General features: G+C 34.5%; 1 protein-coding gene across 1 annotated transcript in view; it reads right to left on the bottom strand.

Annotated features, from left to right (window-relative positions):
- The window catches only part of MCPH1 (microcephalin 1), a 50,700-nt gene that overhangs the window by 6,765 nt on the left and 19,809 nt on the right, over window positions 1-24,126 (bottom strand). The window contains exons 9-11 of the transcript XR_005104898.1: window positions 18,098-18,204; window positions 4,135-4,172; window positions 542-648 (exon numbers count right to left, since the gene is read on the bottom strand). The gene's annotated coding sequence lies outside the window, so the exon portion shown is untranslated. The remainder of the gene's footprint in view (window positions 1-541; window positions 649-4,134; window positions 4,173-18,097; window positions 18,205-24,126) is intronic.

Genomic DNA, 24,126 nt, shown 5'->3' with positions numbered 1-24,126 from the left:
GGAACCATTTCTGTAAATTACAAAGTCTCCAAATGTTACAAATAGCTTTACGTATTTTTTTTTCTATTTTACAGTTTTCGCACTATGTAGCAAAATACGTAACAACTCCCCTTCATTTTTACCAATGCTGAACACAATACATGTTTCAGAACAGAATCATATATTAAAAAATTCAAACCGATTAATGCAGCTTGGCTAACATTGAGCAGAAATGGTTTGTTTAGCTTTCAATCTGTCCAAACCCAATGCATGTGACATGAATTTCTCATCCACGAGATGAGACTTCAGACACTTCTGAAGTACATACGAAGGTAAAATATAGGAATACTTTGGTTAGATTAAATACTAAAAGACAAAGTCATGGTAACAGCTTCACACAGACAAACTTCCTCTAATTGAACTAACTCTAGGTAAGCCTGAATATCTGCACATTGTACAATTGTATATACCATGGACACAGACATGGTTATATGGTTGATATTTCAGCTATACAAAAAAAGTTTAATTTACCGGGTAGTGAAATTAAAAAAATATTTCTTACCCATTCATAAGAAACAATCCAACACCCACAAGCAATTCCCAGCATAACATTCAAGGTACGACAAGGACTCCCTGTAACTACTTGACTTGTTGTTTCACATACGTCATCTGAGAATAAAAAGTTTCCAAGTTTATTCACCACCTGAATTACCGTATTTTGCTCCCTAACAAGAAGAAAAGGAAAAAACCCCCCACCATACAATGTTGAATGACTATGCAGAATTATAAAAGCATATATGCACAACACAAATTCATCTCATTTCTTTCCTCACTATAATTTATCTTTCCCTCACTGAACCTCTACCCACTTGCTAGCGCTAAACTCAGCCTTCCCACAGAGTCCAAACAGCACATGATCATATCTACTTGCGCATCAAACCTCTTTTGTCCCCCAACATCTATGTTATATTTTTAAATAGAAGCTTTGGAGTCAGGAATTATCTATCATACTGTTTGTGTACAATGCCTAGTACAGTAGAGCCTCATTCTTTGTTGTTTTTGTAGTACTATCAAAAAAGTATTACCAGGAAACGTAAACATTTAGACACAACACCCTTAAGAGGTTTTCACTAGGAAGAACCATTTTTTTGGCATCTGAATAAAATGCTGTGTCTAAATTTGAGAGAAGTCCTAAAGTTGTGGCTTGCTACCTATATATCTGAGCCAATGTTTCAATTAAAAATTCACTTACCCTTAAATATAATTATAGTTGAATATATGAAATTAAATATAAAATCCAGAATGGCCACCTATAACTGGAATTCTAACTTGAGTTCTCAACATGGCTACGCTGAAGTACATAAATACATCATTGTGAAAACAGTGAGATCTTGGTATCTCTAGAGAAAAGCTATTGCATGAGAACAATTTACTGTTCTTATTAATGATTATTTTTATATATCATTATTATAAATGATCATTAAAGATCTGTAAATGAAAGCTCAGTTCCAGTGCCTTCTCTGCTCCCCTGGCTGACTTGGAAATGTCCATGACATGCTACACAAGATAAAAGAAGCAGAATGTTGAACACAGTCACATAGAATATCGTAAAATGGTTTGGGTTGGAAGGGACCTTCAAAGATCATCTAGTTCCAACCCCCCTGCCATGGGCAGGGACACCTTCCACTAGACCAGTTGCTCAAAGCCCCATCCAACCTGGCCTTGAACACTCCCAGGGATGGGGCATCTACAGCTTCTCTGGGCAACCTGTTCCAGTGTCTTACCACCCTCATAGTAAAGAATTTCTTCCTAATATCTAATCTCATTCTACCCTCTTTCAGTTTAAAGCCATTGCCCCTTGTTTTATCACTCCATGCCCTTGTAGAAAGTCCCTCTTTAGCTTTCCTGTAGGCCCTCTTTAGGTACTGGAAGGCTGCTATAAGGTCTCCCTGGATTCTCTTGGGTAAAACATTTAAGTTAATCACTGACATAATGTGAGCACACTCAAAGCATCCTCAGAAGTCTCTGGGGCTACTTCGTTCTCAGTATCTTTCACTCCGCAGAAAGTAACTGAATTAAAACTCCCAAAATATCCCATCTAAAACAAATACTAGTCACAGGAACTCTAACAAAATTGCAAAAAATTCTTCACAGAGAATGCAGCAATCTATTTTTAATAATTTTCTAACAAATAAATGAATAATAAAAACAGATCATTATGCATATATAACAAGTTATATATATATATTTTATATATATATATATATATATATAAAACAAGTATATATAGCAAGTTAACTTCACACTTAACTCAAAAGGTGATATTGTGTGTGGAGACACTTAAAAAACCCCAAACCACTGACCCTCACTTCAGTATGAATCATGGCCTTGGCTATATGGCTTTGAATGTTACTAGAATATTTAGTATTCCCTTTGTATTTTATAAGCTTTATATATAGCCTACAAGTGAATGTTTTTGTAACATTGCAACCCATATGGGCTGGCCCTGCCTAGACTGCATGCTCAGGGGATGCATTTCCATGCTCTACCTGAACCTTTTCTTAGTTCTTTCTTGTGTCTACACAAAATTCCGTAAAAAAAAAAAAAAGTCCTGTTGTACAAGAAAAAACTGATTCTAAGATATATTATAAATTGCAGTGAAAACTCGCTAATTTATACTCCAGTCAGCTGTAAAAAGTGACAAATGCAAATTTACAGCAAAATTTCACTGAATTTGTGATTCAGAAAAAAAGGTAGTTGCTGGCTGTGAATCTGTGAGCAGCATTTAATACAATCTCAAATCCCGATGCCATAAACCCACTGAAATCATATATCTTAAAATTTAAATTCTAATGAACCGCTTTTTGAGGCTGTAGCTACTGGGTAGTAGAATTGGCTTTTTGGCCATTGGGTTGTATTTAGGAGGACTGTTTTCAGTGCTTTGGTTCTTTCAGAAGCAGTCCCTTTCCCTTCATCCTTTTACAATTGTAGAGAGACAAAAGCACAATCTTGATGAAGTTCTGATGAAAAGCAATTGTTGTCACAATATATTGTTTATCTAACGAATTAGTAATTGGCTAGTGGGAAAAAATCAACATACAAGCAACATAAAAGAAATAATATATGAATTACCTCTTTCAGTAAAATAACTTATTCCCCAGCTCTGCCAGGATTTGTTCTCTTTTAGGCAGATCACAGCCTCTGTTTTCTGCTACTGCTATCTACACTTTAGCTATTATCTTTACCTCCCCCACAGTGATCCTGTATTATATGATTTGCGAAGTACATTTTGTAGTCTTGGTGTTACTAGCATCCAGTCATATTAAATACAAGAAAAGTATTAATTCTATTTTATGTCTCTGACATGTATTAGCATACTTAATAGCTATTGACAACCATTTACAAAGAACTTCTAAAGGGATAGCCACTAAGTGCTGTTTCTGACTACTTTTATCTATGTAACTGTCAAGATTTAATTCCTTTAAACCTGAAACAGATTTGTAGGTAGTAAAAATATCTTGAGTTTTGCAAAAGAATTAAAAAACTGTAAGCGAGTGTAGCATAAAATATGGAATTGTGTTTTTGTTGGATGTTCTTTATGCTGTAAGACTTTAAAGAGAATGATAAAAGCATGCCAAAAATTTATAAACTCTCTCCCAAAATATGCAGTGGCAGCTGCTTCTAATGCTTTGAAACTAAGTGGCTAAAAAGACCTACAACTGATATTTATTCAGCAACTATTTGTATGAAAGAAAACATTTTAAACTGATGTTTCAGATTATGACTTTTTAAACAGAAATTATTAAAGTGTATGGGGAAAAAAAGCTGTCTTGTGCTGAAAGTCTGAACAATTCACTAAATAAAACTACTTTTTACGCTTCTTTCAAAAAAATTCAAAACTTGCTTAAGATTTTAGTTTTATTGCTCTGAATCCAGGTTAAGCTCACCTATGGAACAACACAAATATACACATACAGTGTAAATAGCCATGACATACATATGTATGCGTGTGTTCCTACCTAGGATACAGAACGTAATAAAATATTTTAACACATGACCCCAAGATAAATTTCATTTTGTATAGGCATAAAATGATTATTAACATTCAGGTTTCAATGGTGTGCTGACTACAGAATCAAAATATTTAATACTTACCCAGAAGACATGCTCGTCATAACTAGTGTCCTTGTGGGCTAGAAATCTGGAAGAGAGAAGAAAACATCAAAGATTAGAAAAGTTTTTTCCCTTTGAAAATACCCTTAAATTAGAAACTGTTCCATTAAAAGGACTAAACAACTTCATAATTACAGTATCACCAGGGAAAAGGCTGTACTAATTAACACATATACTAGAAATATTAAACTTTGAGGACAAGGAAGCAAGGAAATGCCTTCATCATGTCTGATATCAAAGCATCCAATATAACAGAAGACAGGAATGTAAGTTTTCATTTTAAAAATGAAAAGGAAAGGATTTGCAATCGAGGACGCCACAGAAAAAAGGATAGTACTTGTCTTTTGCCTTTTCCTTCTGATCAGGTAGAAAGGAAATGGCAGCTTACCTGCAGCAAAGAAAAACTGTAATTTAAAATTATTCCAGTTTCTTCCAAAAGAAAGGCAGAAACTAGCTGAAATGCTGACGAAATAAGGGTATATTTATTGTAAAGTATAACTTTAATAATTTTATTTTGATAGTGTAGCTTTTTTTTTGGGAACAATTTCAGTATTTTAAGTCCAGGTTTTTAATTAAACATTCTTTTACTCTTAAATCTTGTCTAGTGAAAAGAAGTTGTCCGAGTAACGTAACACACAAGGTATACTCAAAAAGTACAGCAGTCCTCAAACCAGCAATTTTGAGATACCTTAAAAAAGCACCCCTCCATTCCCCTGCAATACCCTCCACAGCTTATGTGCAAAGTATGAGTGTCTGCCCCATACAGAATTTAAACAAGCTTTTTGAGAATTAGTATGACAGAAGTTAGAAGAGGAAGAAGTATCCTTTGCTTATCAGCAATGACTGTGAAAGCCTCCAGCATGCACAAAGGTAGGACTGAACATGAATTTTAGCAATATCAGACAAATACGTAACATAACATGGTCATAAAAAAATACATGTAAAAAGAGGGTTGGAAAAATCTTAGCTGAGAATTACTTGTAGCTACACAAACATGGACAAGTATGTATACATAAGGAATTCAATTTTGTAGAAAAAGTAGACTGAATGACTTTTATACATTATTTTTAACTCCTCCTGATTTTCAAAATCAGCATATGAATTTCTAATTATTTCTCTAGACACCTACAGCTCCTAAGAAATAATCATTCCCATTTCTGCCCCTCCAATATATTACCATAACCACAAGTGGTAAGCTCACAAAGTCTGCTAAAATTCAGTTTCCTTTGAGTAATGTGCTGAGCTAAGGCCACAAAAACATTTTGAATTGGATTACAGCTGGTAGCACTGGCCAAAGAAGACCCAAGAGTAACTCATTCAGTAATGATTCAGTAATGAATCATAGAACAGAAGAGAGAACATACTCTGATGCAACTCCATCTGTCCTCTCTTATCAGTACAGAACTGTTCTCCATTAAGTGTTCAAGCAATTAATCACATTTAAGAATGGAGTTCCTTGGAATTGTCTCTGTAGAGTGTAGACTATTAGACTAAAAGACCCATGCCTGTTCATTATATGAACAATCTTTGTATAAATAAAACACAATTTAGATACCATTGACAAGCTAGATATCAAAGATAACAAGAAGCAGTCTGTATCTGGGTAAATTTGAAAAACTTAAAACCCAGCTACTATTTTAGTCTTCAGAAGCAACGTAATGTAGCATATTCAATAATTTTTAAAATTCATGATGAAGATACACTCAGACAACATTATATAAGCTATGTAATACTTTGGAATAGAAGATATACACAATGTGAATACATAACCAATCAATAATAGAATTGCATTACTTCAAATGAGGAAAGGATGAAATTTTTATATTGAAACATTTATCCGAGAGAAATTCTATGCCTAAGCCTACTGCTAGCCTTACAGTTGAAAAGAAGATAACATGCCCTTATCTGTAATCAAAATTTGTTGTATTCTTAGCCAAAAGACTTTCTACTGCATTATTTTCAACTCCAAATAAGCAGTCACACTTAATTGCTCTTGGAAGTTCCAAGAACTTCACAGCTTCAATTCTACATTTGAGTTTTATACACAGAGTTTGAGCAAAAATAGTAACAACACAAGATTTATTAAATATAACTACCATAACATGAATAGATTTATTATTAAAGTAATATAAACTCAAAAGTTGAATACATTGACTCAAAAAAACATTTAGTAAGACATTCAGTAAGGGTTCTCATGGTGGAAGGACACCACTATTAGGCACTCTACTGCGCAGGTTATGTTGGATGATTGAAATCAGACATGGGCCCACATTGTATGTGGCCTCACAACAGTGAGGACATACCTCGTACTGTTTTGATACAGTTTGCTGGATTTGCATAAATTTCTGAACATTAAAGACCCTGGGATGTGACACCCTGGGAAGGCACAAAACATCCTTTAAAAGCAAGGTTGTACTCTTTTCAGTCCAATCTCCCTGGGCAGAAAACCTCGTCTATGTCAAATATGTATGCTTCAGCATGGTCATGATGTTCTCCAGTATCTGAAGCCAAGCCTCACTGCCATCAGAATTAAGCTCTTTGGCTAAAAGTCTGGAGTCAAATCCACACAAAAGAATTGCACTATATTTTTTGGGTCCTTGTATCGTACTAGATCCAAAGCCAGATCCTGATTTTCCTGTTCAGAATGTGCAGAAAATTACCCTTCCTCACGATTTTTTATTAAAAAAATTATAATTTTTAATACAAAAACTAATCAGACCACTACTTTTGCCAAAGTTGGGTTAAGAAAAAAAACTTACTGTAAACCAAGGCCAAAGAAACCCAAGATCCTACTGCTTCTTCAGCTTCAGATCAGAAATGTTGTTAACAGTTCCTTAATACCTTATCTATAAAGAAGTGAAAATACTGGATCCACACAAACTGGGAAACCTGCAGCTTGTCCTGATATTACCCTGCAAAGCCAGCTTTTGAATTGTAGCTTTTATGGTGCAACACATAGCATACAAGATGGTCCAGTGAGTATTCTGGGCAAATGTTCTGTCCATGCACTTCAAAGAGATTCAAAGACTCAAGAATGCAGAAGGATGCGTACAAAATGTAGAAACTGAAAAAAATAGTTTGGGAGAAATTAAATGTATTTCATTTGCATTCAGAACTGCATAGTTTTGCAAGTTAGAGATCATTTGCTAAGCAGACAATATTTTGTTTTATTGCTTCAGTAAGACAAGCAGTCCTCTTTAATTACCGTTACCAAGCAGAAAACAGCCAAACTATGTTTTAATTTTCAGTTGTACATTTTTCAAGTTAATTGCCTCCCCTCCTTGCTGTGCAATTTTTCTTCTATGCTTTTTGTGCCTGTTTTATTTTACAGGTTGCTTTTATTGCAAAAAATCTTTTTGAGTTAGCGTTTTCTTTTCTGACCAGCAAAAAGACATCTGGTGAGCATCAGTGTGAGTTCTAATACACATTTGCAGCAGCATTATTATTAATAAAACACTGGGAAAGGTGGTATTAAGTTAACTGGTCCTTTTATTTATCATTAATCTCTGAATCCTGAAGAGTTGCATAGCTGTGCTCTAAAATAGAACACACTTTCTGAACTTTTTTTAGGTCTGGAATACAGGCTGTGTTATAAATGACATGCTTCAGTGTTCCTATACATATATTTTTAGGAGCCCAGTTGCATTAAGTATTTCTTTATAGTCTGCCAATAAGATTTTTCTAAGTCATCTGAAATATAAAACATGTATTTCGGTAACTCAAAGGAAATAGTATTTGTAAATATTCCCGGTACTTTAAAGACATGATACTTCCTGTACATTAACTGAACTACACCGTAAAAGAGGCATCCAACCTCAAAACATATTCTTTCTTCTAAGTTTGAGCAGGTGCTTCTTGGAGCTGAAGGACAGTAAGAGCAAAGTCCTGTTTTGTATGAGCTGCTTTTCAAGTAAGTGAACTCAGACTTTGTTTTCTTAAGAATGTTGTGACACATTATTTAAAATGTGACGATAAAATATGTTTTTCCAGGCTAGTTTTCAAGAATAAAGTGCATTCATGCTAAGAATTGACTCGATAGGAACAGTTTTACATTTGCAACTGGTTAAATTCCAGCCTAAGTATATTAGCTCTCATTTTGTCTTTGGGTCTAGAATCCAGGCCTTAGATACTTTTCAAGAAAGGATTTCAACCAATAAATACCGCTTTTGAGTTGTATGTTACTTAGTCCGAATGCTCCTATGCCTTAAGAGTTGACAGAAGTTCTGAAAGGAATAAGCTTCAGTGTACTTTCAAACCTGTATGTATGCTGTGATAGAGTAAAAAAAGACCTTCACTTAGGACTCAACAAGATACTTACCCTTTGTGGCCTGGCCAATATAGAAGGGATATAGGATGTTTTTTGGGGGGTGGGAGGGAGGCAGGGGAAAGCAGTGCATGCATGTGCAAATGAAGTGTAAGGGAGAGTACAATATTATTATGCTATCTGTTTTGTACTATTCCGGTCCCTTTTTTCTCAGGCTATTGTAGGGCCATCAGATGGTTCTGAAGTTGCTTCCAACTCATAGACTCACTTTTGATCTTTACAGCTGTATTTCACAAGTAACAATCTTCAGTCCTACTAGTACACGAGCCAAAAACCAGAGCCTTATATAGCATGGGAATATTCAAGAATCAGGTTAATTTCTCTGCTTTTATCTAGGAAGGTTGTAATGAGGATCCAAAACTTCAAGGCTGTTTTTAGAAACAATCTATATATTGTGCTACATTAATTTATTCTATTCAAGTAATTGTAGCTTATAGCTGAAAATAATTGGTAATTGTAATGAATGATTACTATTCAGTAGTTTTAAACAGCAATTATTTAAAACTATAATTTACATTCTGGCTGGCCTTTCTCCTCTTATCAGTCCTTTGATACTGATATTTTTCCAGTTTCCTCTGGCTGCAAACTCAATTTTGACTGTGATTTCCTGCCCAAATTAGTACCTCTGCTTTGGTCCTAGAAAGATGTAAAAAGTGCACCCATCCTAACTAAATCAATACAACCATGGGGAAAGGTGAAAAAACAAAGTAGGCTATAAGACAGAAAAATAAGATGACATGACAGGTGCCTGGACATCAGCTTTCCTTTACCGCCAAAGATGAGAAAAAATGAGAAATCCTGTAATTACAGACATAGGAACCCCTAGAACTTGTTGGCAAGGTTAAGAATGATGAATAGCTTCAGACTTTTCTGACTAGCAGTGTCAGTTTAAAATTTTCAGTTTTCCACATGCAACCATTATAGACCATTATAGCTAACAACTAAATTAAAGTAATAATATCAACCATGAGGGATACAGAACTCTATAGCAAGGGACAGCTTTCATGGCATTCTGCAACTTTAAAAGACAGGCTTATCTACCTGTGACTATTACCAAAACTAGAGACAGACTTTTTCTGATAGGACAAAGATTAAGGGGAGAGCAGATGCTCCTTCCCACGCCTTTGAATACAACCAGAAATTTCCAAGTCAATCAACATAATGTGAAAAAAACAGCCAAGAAGCAAGATTATCATTTCTGCAAGCACAGGCAGCAGCAATTCCCATTCTGATGGAAAGCTCAAGCCTTTCCAACAGGTACAAATTAGGGGTTGACTTCCAGGTCAGTATCACTCAGGAAAAGAAGCAACCCAGTTCTCAACTGTCTTTTACTAGGAGAGTTTCACCTCTAGACCCTATGATGTGAAACCTAGGGAGACAGGGAGAGACTGCCAATGTGACAGAAGCAAATCTCAAGAAGTGGGATGCTAAGGGGAGGACAAAGCTTCTTTATAGTTCAGATTCTAACAGAAAATGAAAGCTCAGGTGAAGGAAGGACACTCCCTCACCTCAAAAAAGTCACAAGACAGGAGAAAGAGGAACAAGGACTATTGTGGGGCAACACTACATTACAGAGAAAACTCATACATGCAAGCAGAAAATCTTTAAAGACCACACTAAGGCATCAGTTAATTCTGTCATTAGCACCAAATAATGTATACCAGGGTATACTCACCTTCCCAAATGATCTGTGAGAAAGGCACAGTTAACTTTTCTTCTGCTGAAATTTTAAGTAACATGAACTTCTCCCCCTACCTCCCAGCTTAACCAAGGTTAACAAAAAGTTTGTACTTTCCTGTGAATAATTTAAGCAAAACTTAAGCATGATGTAGAAGTGAATCTGTTTCATCTGTTCAGACATTAAGAACTGTTTATGCTTTCATAATTATCCAATGAAGTGAACAATTTATTTGGACAGCTGACTTATGACCAACTAAAAGCACTTTATAAACCTTCAGCTGAGATATCCTAAGCCAGGGGTCCTCAAACTTTCTAACCAGGGGGCCGGCGCGTGGATGAAGTGGCAGGCAGTCATCTGCGGCTGCTTGGTTTCCCCCCCAACCCCCGGTGGGGGGTTCTGTAAATACCAGGGGCCACACTAAGGACCCTGGGGGGCCGTATCTGGCCTGTGGGCCGTAGTTTGAGGACCCCTGCGCCTAAGCCCTAACTGTAAAATAAAAATCAAGCCACAAAAGTAGTGGGCAACAGTAGAGTAGCTTCAGTGAAATTAATGATTTGATTTTTAAGCCCTCATCAGTCATACATTCAATTTTTGGTAAAGGTGGTTGCTACCCATCATGGAAGGTTCGTTAGAAATAATGTCTCAACTACTTCATTGCAGATGTCAGTGCCTCAGTTAACACTGCTCACAATGGGTCACACATTGGGCAGAAGCAACTGAGGCAGAGACACACTTCCATTGCACAGGCTGTTGGCATGGAACCATATTAAGAGGGAAAGAACCATTTTCCATCACCCCAACTGTTAAATACTGGGTTTGGACAATTATTAGCATCTTGATGTTAATTTTGATAATTGAAATCTTCTGGAGATTGTCAACTATGAAGCAATGGGTGTAATTTCAGGTGAAGATACTCCTGAACATGTCTGCAGTCCAAAAAAGTCAAGCCTAGATTTATGTTAAGTTTGTGTTAAGATGCAAAACTGTAAAATTCAGTAAATGCCCTGCTGACAAGATTGTAACCCATTTGTTGATGACAGTTAACTACCTGAGTTAAAGCTTTACGGCCCTCTAGACAATATGGTAGACAGCCAAACAATACTTATTTCAGGTTTTGAAGTGCAACAGCAATATTATGATGGGTAGAATAATAATAAAAACCCAAATAAACCCAGATTTTTTTTATTTTTAGGATCTTGAAGGATAATGAATTAAACATACATGCACACAAATTTTTCAAAAAAGATTTTCTGTAGTGGTACCTATGATCAACAGCCACTGTTTTCAGCATTTCTGATTCTTTATACTAGTAGGATGTAGTACATCTATTAAGAAGTAATGCAGTGCAAGATTTTTTCCTATTTAACTGATTGTATATTTATATTCCCGTTTCATGCAGACTTGTTTTGAGCTCATAATTCAATTCTACAAAGATCACACCACTAATTTTAAATGAAATTAAAATGCTTAATTTCAGTGTAGAAAAGAACGGTGGGTTTAGTTAAAAAAAATTGTTAATGAAGACATGTCAAATGCTGATGAAATGGAGTTTAGGCAGTCTTGTTACGATTGAATTTCAACAATTTTCAGGAGCTGTGTGGCTATCATTTAGAAAGCAGTTCCATCAACTAAAGGATTTCTGGCCTGTAGAGTCGTGCCAGATACCAGTAGGTTTACATAGGGCATTCATTTTTCCAAGAGTTAAATTTCCACCCCCAAAAAGGACCTAACCAGGAGCTGCTTTTCCTCTTGGTAGTTTCTGATGCCAAGAGGGAAAATAGTTTCAGTTTTACACCGATTTCTTTGCCAAACCGACTGCAGTCCAGATTGTTTAGTTTTCTAGCATGGCAGTTATGACCTTAGTGTTAAATGTTAACAACAGGAAACACCCTAAGCTTGAGTTGAGAGAAGGCTGTGCCTTTTGACATAGAAAAGTACTGACTTGAAAAGACAACTTTTAAAGTTAAGAAACAGACCACAGAACTTCAGTAGGTAGTCCAGAATAGCAAGCATGAAACCTACCATAAAGAGAGTGATTTCTAGGGCCTGAAGACCATGAATCAGCCCACGAGGTCCACTTAAGAGATTTTACTGGCAGGAACAGCAGCATCCTGAAGCGGTGATAACAAAGCTGCTGCCACTAGGACATGGCCCAAAGCATGCACTGTAAGGCACAGCAGCAAATGCCAAGAACATGGCTTCTGTTCTGGAAGCCCTTAATTAGATGTGGGAAAAGTGTGAGGGACAAATTCACTAGCTGGACCAAGTCCAGAACCAGAACTGCCTTGCAAAGGTTGAGTGAAAATACTCATGGGATTAAACATAGACAAGAGGACTTACAAAACTCTCAAACCATGTGATACACAGGCATCCTTTCCAGTGCTATCCTCTGAAGACCTTGAGCACAACCAGAAAGTACTAAGTCACAGGCAGTATTTTGAGACTCTGCTTTTTAAATATTGACTGAGAACATGTTTCAGTGATTTTTGCTATCTCATACTAACCTTGCTGATACTCATTCGGCTTTTGCTATACATCACACTTACTCAATATTTTAAAAATCCATTAGGCCAATATGTAGTGCTTAGATTTTTTCATTACTTAATTTTACCAAAAGAAAAAGTAGTATTTTAGCAAATGAGTATCTACATATTCCACTTATATGAAACAAATACTAATACTACTTATTGATAGAACATTTTGTTCTCAAATACTAATATTATTACAAAACCTGGACACTTGGAACAAATGACCACAGCTATATTTGGGATATAGCAAGAGCGTAAACTGTGTGTTGCCAGTAAAAATAAACTTTCATGTTAGGTTTCAATGTCCCATTCAGTGGCATATTTCAGAAACTCCAATGAAGCAAATTTTCTGCAGTGATGTGTAACATTAGATCCTTTTATCACTGACACTTTCAAAGTTACTTGTCCTACAATGCAGTCTGCTCAAAATCTTGTTTCCCAACAACTTGTTTCTTCAACTTAATGTTGAGTCAGCTAGATCGCTACAGTTTAACTGTAATCAACTATTCAGCTGTCATTGGCTAGAGCTGGTCAGACACTTTCAGGATTACTTCATGTATGATGAAACATCTTGATCCTACAATGTTTCTTGTTTACAAATCAGATATGCATAAAATCACACCACCAGACATTTGGTCAATACCATAAACGTTTCTCAATGGTACCATGCAAGCACTCTTAAGAATTTGTAGCTTCAGTCACTCGTCTCATTAGTACACCCAGAAGCAATCTGAATAATTTTCAGTGACCATTTGTCCACCACCCTAATTACACCAAGTATTTTCCCCAGACCATAAACATGTAGGTAGTTGCAGTTTCTTCAGTGTTAACTGTCAATGAGCTTGCATGCTTCCACCTTGTCTAATTCACACTAGTTTAATATTATTTTTTGGCTTGAAGTCAGTAACATTTCAAGTAAGTGTTTAAAATATGTACCTATTCATAGAAACTGCAAAATCAAAATTGGAAGGAAAACATAAAAAGATATTGTCTCCTAAACAGATACAATCTGTTTAAGACACTCTACAAATGCACATATCAAATATAGACATAAAGTTACTTTCCTGAGTATCTGGCAAGATGCTTCATGTTTTATAGTTACAGATTTTTCAGGATGTTAAAATTTGTTTTGTCATGAATAAAATCTTCTCAGAGAAGGATTTTGGTAACGGGATCTAATGATGACCTGCTTCACACTAATCATTCCACAGCATGACCTTAGATTCTTTGTAAAAAATTTCTGTTCTCTCAAAAATCTCTTAAATTCAGTGTTGATAACTTTACCTTCATCCAAATCCAAAAGCTACAGAAATACAAGCCAAGATGAATTTGTTTAAAAACAAAAACTGAAGAAATTTCAATTACATCCATATTGTCTTCCCTGTGAAAATATGGTTTTAATCATGCCTCATGATGCTTAACTGTTTTTTTTTCACATCATTGAACAGTTTCTTCTATTTAGTCAGAAGACTGTATTTTAAGTTTTTTTTGAGTGCAAAGTTCATTCCAATTGCATTTTTAGTGATGGGATACTATTAGATCCTTTAAAAAAATGTATCACCTCTCATATGCCTCTAAAAATATGAAAAAACTTGTTCTTTGAATAACAGTGGCAGTTAACTGGTTACTCACAATGAGTCCTTCTCTAAAGTACAAAATGTTTACACTTGTGACACAGAACAGGTGTTGTGATAAATGTAAACATTTTTGTGACATTAAGCAATTGAATGAGCTATCAACCCTCATACCAACAGACTAACACCACTGTAATCAAGTTGTTTGAATACATTTTTGGCTTCATGATTTTTAGTTATTTAATTTATCCTCCTTATGCAAAGCAACGAAGAATTATGTATTGAATTCCATGAAATAATTGAAGAATGCATCATAATACATGAAAGCTTTATTTTATCCCTGCAATCCAGTATCATGAACTTTAGATTTCTAGACCAGGGAAGCCACCTGCTGACATTCATAGGCATTAATCCACAGTGCTTATCCTTACCAACTCTGTATGAGAAGAATCTGGAACTATCCTCAGTTATGAGTTGTCATGTCTCAAAACCAAGAAGTTCAAACCTATAGGATGGTTTTATAAATCTATCTTTATGCGCTACACTTAAATATGTGCAACACACAAAAACTGCTGGGGTTTCTGGTGTGGTGGTAGCGTTTTCAATCAAAAAGCTTGTTCCTGAAGCCAGTAAAGATTCCTGAAAAATCTTACTTATCTTCCCACTACGTGCCTGCAGCTGCCATTATAAAGTGCTCTGTCTTCATGGCTTTTGTTAGTTGACAGTATCATTTTAGATAACTTTGATTAGAAGTCTTTCCTGTTAAGAGTACGGTAAGCATGCTTATATAAAGATAAAGATAATACGAGTACTTGTACTCGAAAATTGTGATATAAAAGTTCCTGAACAAAGTCATTCTTATTCAGCTAAAACAAAATACAAAAAACTCAACCTGCATTAGGTTTTGAAGAAAGCAAATCGGTAACACAATAACACAGCAGAGAAGTACAGATCTACAGTTTGATTTATATTAAAGGAACTACAAATGACAAATTGAAAAAACCACAGAAGTAAATAATGTTAACACTTATGCCTGGTCATGTTTCATGAAGAAATTTTTGTATGGCTTTTTAAATATTTACCATCACATAACGAACCTGAAATGCTTACTGACACATATTCACTGTAGTGAATGAGTTATAACTGAAGTACTCTAAAAAGATTCAGTTCGGGCATTGTGTAGGAATTATATTCAGTGAACACATAAAAATCTTTTTTAGAGAGGTATTAGACTTCAAACTCTTTTTCTATGAGGAAAACTAACTGCAATTTACATCGCTTCCCAAACTAAGAGACTTCCTGCTAAGTAATGAAATTAACAGCTTACACTTACAACAGATTCCCAGAACACCAGCAATACCATCTGAAGCCTCATATTGGAGCTATTCAGGACAAACCCACGCATGTTCTACAGTGACTATAATTTAAAGGTGCTTTTTTTTTAATTAATTATTATTTTTAAATGAGATATAAAAGGTCTGGAGATTCACATAGCCATGTTTCTGGAAACATTAGTCCATTAAAATACCTAGGAAATGACATTTCTTTTGTACTTGTATTTTTAACAAACTTTCCTTTAAGATTTAAGTAAACATTAGAATATTATTCATAATGGTATGATTCAATAAAATAATATTTTTGACAAATGATTTGTGCCATTTCCTCTCATACACTTTTTGCTTTGGACGGAGGAAACAAATGTAAATTTTATAACTTAGCTTCACTTTCATGTTGTCAAACAGCAAAATGTTACAATGCTTAAGCTGCAGCCATTAGAAAAAAGAAAAAAAATAATAAAAATATGTATAAAGTTTGGTTGATTTACAAAGCTTCAAGAACATATTGTGACTGGCACTAGAGAAGCATTGCAACTTAATTCTTTACAAAAATTTAGACAGTCTAATTTGTTCAAAACAATATTCTCTTAAAATTGCTTCACTAAGAATTTCCTAGGGATCTCCAACATTGGCTTTATAAATTTTGCATGTATGTATGCATACAAACAATGGAAAATCAATCTTAAATAGACATATTCATAAACTTATATGATGTATTAACAGACAATTGCTTGACAAAAATATGGAGTAATACTTTTCAGTGCAACAGTATGGTTGTTAATTATGTCTGGTTAAACCACCTAAAATATTTGGTTAAGTTCTTTTTACTGTTCAGTCAAAAAAACCCCACAACATTGTCTCTATATGAATTTGCACAGTGAATCTGCAACTGGAAACATTTTCAATTATTAAAAAAAGCATTCATGACATGAAAGCAGGCACGTGCTGCTATTGTACTGATAGTTGAGTCAAACTGTAGTATCACCTGGCTGAAAAGGATGGATGAAAGAAGCCATCTCTAACCACTGACTAGGAATTATCCCCAGCTACTGCTTAGCTTTTGCTACTGTTAAACACCCTACAGAGCATGCTCAGCAAGCAGATACCAAGCAGAACCATTCAAAGACACCATCTTTGCATCAAAGACTGCAAGGCCAGGTCTGAAAAAGGGGAACAATAAAAAAGAACTTCATATTGGTTTTTTTTTTTCCTCTTCAGTATATATATATATAAAACATAACATAATAGTTAAGTTAGAATCTTTTCTTAAGAGGAATGAATCATAACTCTCACTACTGTATAATGTTCTTGCAGTGTAATCATACAGAAGGAATCAGTGCCAACAAATCTGATAGATTTCCAAGCACCATTTCAGCAGATGGCTTTAGGAAGAGCCACGGACTGTTGTTTGTGGATAAATATTTAGCAGCTTTAGTCAGATTTCTGTGGCAGAAAATGAAACTGTTCTGGATAGATACTTTAGCCTAAAAAGTAAACTATCTTATAATGTTTCTATAGGACATGGATCTAGAGTGAAGTTGATTTATACATTCTACATAACACTGATTAGTTATACAAATTATATACATATATATATGAACAGAAAGCAAACAAGTACTTTAAAAAAGTAACATCCAGCAAGATACAGGCAAGACATCAAATAATAATTTTAACCCAGAGATCACTGGTCCATGGAGATTATGATCTCATCTTCAGCACATTTAAAAGGTTAAACAGCCTAGTAATTGCACCTGCTAAGAGCTCTTACATAAAACAAGATCAAAATCTGTGAACAATCTCTTTGAAACTCCACCAATAGCTACCAGTAAAACACCCATTTTATTTCATGTAATTAACTCAGACATCTTTTAATGCTTTAGGACCTCCCATTCTGAAAACAATTCAGTGCTCATTTAAATTGTATGAAGTGCTAGTTACTCATAAAAAGTACTACTTATTTTCCTGATCAATTTTAGATTTACTTAGAAAAAGCTTTTACAAGGAAAAAACGTTGAATAAAGATTCAGTGCTGACCCAATCTTCTTTTCTTACATCCAAACTGAGCTCAACTTTAGAAATTTTTCTTTACCTGAACCTAGAAGAAAATACTGCATAAATCTTTATCCTCCAGAAACATATACTGGGGATGATCCACTATAAAACAAACAACCCCCCCTACTCTTTTTAGTAACACCTCCAAAAAGGATAGGCATCTTTTCAGCTTACTTCAGCAGCTTTTCAACTTGAGCTGGCTTGCCAACCTCCTTTATGATGTCAACTTGGCTCAGATTCTGCCACCACAGGTTATCAGAAAGCTGAGTTCCATGGTTATTCGTGTTGTTTTTGAACATCATTTGCACGACATTTCAAGGAAAGTGAGATTCAGGAAAGTTTTTAAATTGATAGTGCAAGAGAATACATTTCTTTTTGGTACATACAAAGGCATTTTGTGATTCTCCAAGAAAAAGAGATTAAAAACCAGTATGTCCAGTTAACCTGACCTTTTGGAGTCTTCTAGTTTTTCTTAACCCCCCATTGTGCTTATTCTTTTGTTCATTAAAAACTTTGCAAGAGACATCAGTAACATGACACTCTGAAACTTCATCACCTAGAAACCAAATTTAGAAACTTGAAATGAAAAATTCAATCTTGTGAAGTGAAACTGCTATTGTTTTATTATAGCACGCAGTACATTGTGTGTATGTATTAAGATACCAAAGATAAACATTTGTACCAGTTGTTTTTCCATTGTATTTCAGTTATGAAATAAAGAATGACACTCAAGCATCTGACTTCATTGTTCAGCATCTGATCTTGTAAATGACCTAGTTGTAAAACTCCCAACATTTTGAAAACCATATATTAACTACAAGAAGAGAATCAGCTACATTGCTTTCTATTTGTTACAAAATTTGCAGTTTCTCTGAATACAGAGATATTTGAGAGTTTCAAGCAGTGCTGGCTAGATTTTTCCTTTCTTAATGAAATGTCGATACTCTTAGTACACACTGTGTTTTATCTGAAATGACCTGAAGGTCTGAAATGTCTTCAAACACTTTGCAAGCAAATCTAGCAAGCTGTTAGAAGCCAGGAATTGCATATGCATGCAGGAATATCAGTCCTATTATTTATAAGAAAGCACCATCCGTCAGAATGTACTCTTAATGTGGCCTGCCAAAAAGCAGGATTTTTCATCGTGTATTTTGTGAATTAACATGTATTTTATTCTTCAACACGGTCAGGATGATTTTTCTAAGCACTGAATAATAAACTTTTGAATAATTTGAGGAATTAGCTTGCTTTCATAAGATGAAAAGCTTTGATCTATCTTTTTATCAATGAAGTTTTCATACTGAAGATTTAGTTAGATCATTTCCCCCCACATTTAATTCAATGAAGTCTACTTTAGGACATTCATTAATTCTGCATTTTAAAGAAATACATGAGACCAGTTAAAGAAAGTTTAATGATTAGTAATTGAAGTGGCCTAAATTCAGCTCCTCCCAAATAAGCTTTTTCTGATTACTTTTGGAAAATACTTATAGGGTACTATCCGTATTTACTAATCCAACTACACATATAACTAAGAAGCATTTTTTCTTCCTCCATCAGTTACTTAGACTATTAATCTCTGAGGTGACAGAACAACTCAAATTACAACACAAAAAAGTGACAACCATTTACCATTACTGATTACTTACTTTAAAATTATAACCCTTAAACTTGATCACTTCACGCTAAAGTTTCAAGTTTCATGTGAATTTACACAGTATTACAGTAATTTTTGTGTAATACAAGAAGACTCAGCTTTCAGGTATAATTGTTAATATAAACTCAATATTTAAATACAAAGTGTCATTTAACAAAGGGAGAACTAGTTACTTATGTTAAGTAACTGAGGCCCCTCATCTTCAATCGCTGAGCAAGACTGATAGCAAGTAGGAGGAAAGATCTTGCCACACGATAAAGCTATTAAATTTAACTCCCTTCACATAGAAAACAGGATTTTTAAACATGTATTTTCAATCTCAAAAAAACCCAACCACCAGAGGACTGCAAAAGATGTCAGGAGATCATCTACTCTATTGCTTTAACCCAAGCAGATGAGGGTAAAGCAAGGTATGTCTGTGTTAATTTCCAGTAAGTTGTTTCAGTCACTATAAAAGGATGATCCACTGTTTTAGGTTTTTTTGGAGGGGTGGCTTGTGGAGGGCAGTGAGAAGTGGTGTAATACTCCTTTTGCCAGTCTTGGCTTGAGTGGTCAAGCTCCACAGCTCTTGTTCCACTTGGAATTAGTCTCAAGACCTGTATTCTTGGACTTCTTTCAAGTTTGGGTTCACCCCCATTGGTTCTTCATATTTATAGGAAAGCAGAAGCAGGGGACGATGTCCATCATCTCTATCAGCTTGGGGATCTTATGTATTACATAAATAAGGACTACTCTTTGCAATCCAGTTCCTGCTGCTTCTCTATCAGGACTTCTCAAGCACTTTCCAGCTTTTCCATCCTGTAGGTCTCAAGCTTCACTGCCTATTGTCTGTTTTTCCCAACTGCTTCTTTTTATAGCAGTTGCTCAGTCACAAGTAAAAAGTTTTCATCTTTAGTAGTTTTTTCTAGGCTATTTCAGATAAGTCAACAGAATTTTCTGAAGCAATTCCACCCCTAAATTTAGTTCAAATACGCAAATAACTCATGTCACTGTGGTCCATTAGATCCCCTAAATTCTCTTCTAAAACATTGCTCAATGACTGGTATAAAAATCAACAACTCTGATAGCCCTCTGAAGTACTAGAACAAATTAGAGTGATCTTAATTTGGAATTTAAGCTTCTACTCATTCATGATCATTAATCACCAGTAAGTAGTTTTGAAACAGAGTATTATCTTCAAAATCCCATTTGATTTTTCCTTTGAGTTAAAAACAAAGTAATGATTAGGCACAATGAGCTAGTTTTGATTGAACAAATCAGTCATGTCTATCTAATAAAGATTTTATCTGTAGTACTATAATGAAGTGTCACTGAAATTAAGCTGTACTGTATCTACTATTTTGTACTTACCCACAGAGTTATTTATCCCAGCTATGAAGTCAGTCTGAATTTCTCATCATTAGTAATCCTTTAGGTGCATATGCACTGAATATTTAATAACTTGTGTTATTATTGTAGTTATTATTTTACCATGGGCAAATACTAAGTTTTTGCTATTGACAACAGTTTTTTCAAGTCTTCTGAAAGCTTATGTGCCCACCAGGTTCTCAAAGGACCTATTAATGGCTTAGAACAATTTTACCTAGTTTGTTATGCACTCCAGGACAAGTGTCATCAGGCTTCATAAATTTGATTACATCAAAATTATCCTTAACCTTTTCTTCTATTCAGAAATACTTCTCCTTTTTTTGTTTTAATAATTAGTTACAATTAAACTTTTTGAATACATAAACAAGGAATCAAGGAAAAAATAGGTCTCTTTCATTCCTCAATTGTTTTTTAAAAGGACAATATAAAATATCAATACAGGGCATCATACATTATTTTTAGTGAGCTTGTCTTTTTTGAAAACTGAAGGGGTGGGGGTAGCACATCAAAGGAAGTTTTCACGTGTGCTTTTGAAGACATAAAAAGTATTTATTTAATGGTTAGACTTGATGATCTCAAAGGTCTTTTCCAACCTAAATAATTCTATGATCTATTTTAGCAGCATTAAGCACCTAGCACCTAGGTAAGAGACATTAATCTAAATTAAACTTAATCGTTTTTGCACCAAATAACTGTATTTCAGATTCCTTGTATTAATATTGGACTACATTAATTACATTATCATGGGGTTTTGGCCAACTAAGATAATATTTGCCTCCCACATTCAGCATAAATATCTAAAATTCACTCAGCTAAGCTTTAAATTTATTTTTAAGACTGGAAATAATGCTAAATCTGAGTTGAAATTTCTAAATGACTTTAGGATGATAAAAGCTTGGAAGAGCTTACTCTTGCATTCCTTGCCCAGTATTATTTATTGAAACTTTCAGATGAAAAGTCATAGGTATTCATCAAATCTGAGCAAATACCGGCTATCTAAACCATATGGTTCAAGTGCCAACTTTTTTAGTAGGGCTGATGGTAGGGTAAGCAGATGGACAAGATTTCAAAGTAAAATAATTTACAACATGAATGACAAAGCTCTTAAGACTCTCCTAGTAACATGGATCATTAACTTTCATAAAAGACAGTATTACTGCATTTCCATAAATTTATATTCATGATAGATAAAAGCCACCATTTTCCTCACTTTGTAACTGCTAAAAATTTAGGCACTGACACACAAAACTCAGTTATACAGCACTTACTGATTACAAGACCAATGAAATTTATCAGGTATGGCTGGTTTAATCAGAAGGACAGAAAACTTACTTAATCTCCAGAAACAAAGCTGAGAAAGAAAAAAGTGAATTTGAATAGGAAAGCATCTTTTAATGTTCCTGTAACACCTAATTAATTTCAGCTGTGTTACTTGTGACAGTTCTCTATTTTTGACTTGGAGTAATATGAAAAATAAGTACCCATGTTTATGACTGCTGTTCAGCAGAACAACTGGGCTGCCTTGATCATACCCTAGAAATGAACCTGACATTTGCTACAATACAAGCATTAGAACTTGAAAAGTTAGTTTTGGATTAGCCTGCATATTACACTTCCACTTTAAAATCAAATGTTCCAAGTAGTCTGTGGAAAGAAATCTTACCAAATCTTAACACTTGTCATTAAAGACACTGGGTAAGAGCACCATTGACCTAAAAATCACAAGGAAAAAAAATGGGCAAGAAAAATGCTCGATATTAAAAAATATACAGCTAGAATTAAATTTCATGTGGATATTATTACTCCTAACTATATATATAATGAGTGAAAAAAATTGTTTAGCTTTTAAAAAATAATATATTGTATTTACCAGGTTTCAAATCATGTACACCACACAGAAAAACAAAGCCATTCATATTTATTTAATAATTAACAGGGATAAGAAATAACTTACAATCAAGCAAAAAAAAAAAAAAAAAAAAAAGGACATGTTAAACCTGTACCTAATAAAAATAAATCATTACATCACACAGTGTCACAGTAGTAAGTTTAAAACTCCATTTTCATTTTCTTCCACAGAACTTGCATTAGGGAAAATATACCGCATCTTTCATTATTGATTCCTTCCATTTCTAAGTCAGCTTATTTGAGCTGTCAGACTTGAGGTTCTACTTGACTATATGATAGATGAACAAAGCTGAATACATTAACTTGGGGGGGAAATGGCCATCACTGATAAACTGCAAATACTATTAAAATCACTGGAAACAAAAACTAAAACTTACAGAAGTTCCTAACAAAAAGGGTAAAAAAGTATAAACATCAGAACTTGTTTGCTGAATACTGTTCCTTTTTCCCCTGCTTCAAAATTGGTTAAGTTTTCCAGCAAGAAAATAAAAGCGTAACATGCTAGAACACTGATCATAATTTAATCACTAGAATTTAAGTTAGAATTAACCCTAAAATTAACTGGCATACCTAAGTTTAAAAGTAGTAAGCATTTCCTCCTTCCCCATTTGTTTTTGTTATTATTTAGTGAAAAGCATACTGTTCTTTGACATTAAAACCCACATAATTTAAGGACCATCTTTTGGTGCCCTGCAACACGGCAAAAAAACATAGAGAGGGTTCACACATCTATGGGTATACATTTATACTTGGAGCACGTTCACCTGCATCAACTTTTTTTTTCCTTAATTGTGCTATCCTAATGGCACTCCAGGTATTAAAATACAGATGTAGTGAACCCAAGATAACAGCACACAGTTCAGCAAGACTACCCACAGATACAGGCATAGTCACTGTTCTTTCCACTGGACGATTTCATAAGCACGATACTAAGTCTGTTGAGCCCTTTAAATTAATAATTAATTTTGTATAATTCATTGATGGACTACTACAGAATTTTCTAGGGAAAACAAGTGACTAAAATATACAATTATAATTACAAATATTTCATCCTATGTAAAGCTTGACAAACTGAGCTCAAAATATCAACATCTGAAAATGACTACGGCAATGCAAGTTAGGAGAACTGTTCAGGGAAGTTCCTGAGATTTTATATTGTAGCAAATGTAATATACATGTACATAATATATGTTATTGCATTTACCTCAAAATAACTTGGGCTAACCCAACATTCAAATACAAAATATACTCTGAAAATTATTAGTAAAAAATAAGATCAGTACCATACAAAAAAGAAATGATTGAAAAAGATGATTACATTGCAACTCTTGCATGTGCTGTGAAATGTCTTACTCAATCTTCATCATAGCACAAGTTGGAAATTGCTAATTGAATTTTTTTTCACTAGAGATTTTATGCCCTTAACTGCAATTAATCTAAAGTAGCAATTTTAACTTGTGAAATAAAAGTATTTGAACAAGTGACCCTGTGATGATGAGTTACTGATAAAACAATTTACAATAGCACCATAATATTTAAAACAGA

The sequence above is a fragment of the Falco rusticolus genome, chromosome 6 (genome assembly GCF_015220075.1).
Source record: "Falco rusticolus isolate bFalRus1 chromosome 6, bFalRus1.pri, whole genome shotgun sequence".
Taxonomy (NCBI): domain Eukaryota; kingdom Metazoa; phylum Chordata; class Aves; order Falconiformes; family Falconidae; genus Falco; species Falco rusticolus.
The sequence above is the reverse complement of the archived record's forward strand: the minus strand, read 5'-3'. Positions and strand labels throughout refer to the sequence as shown.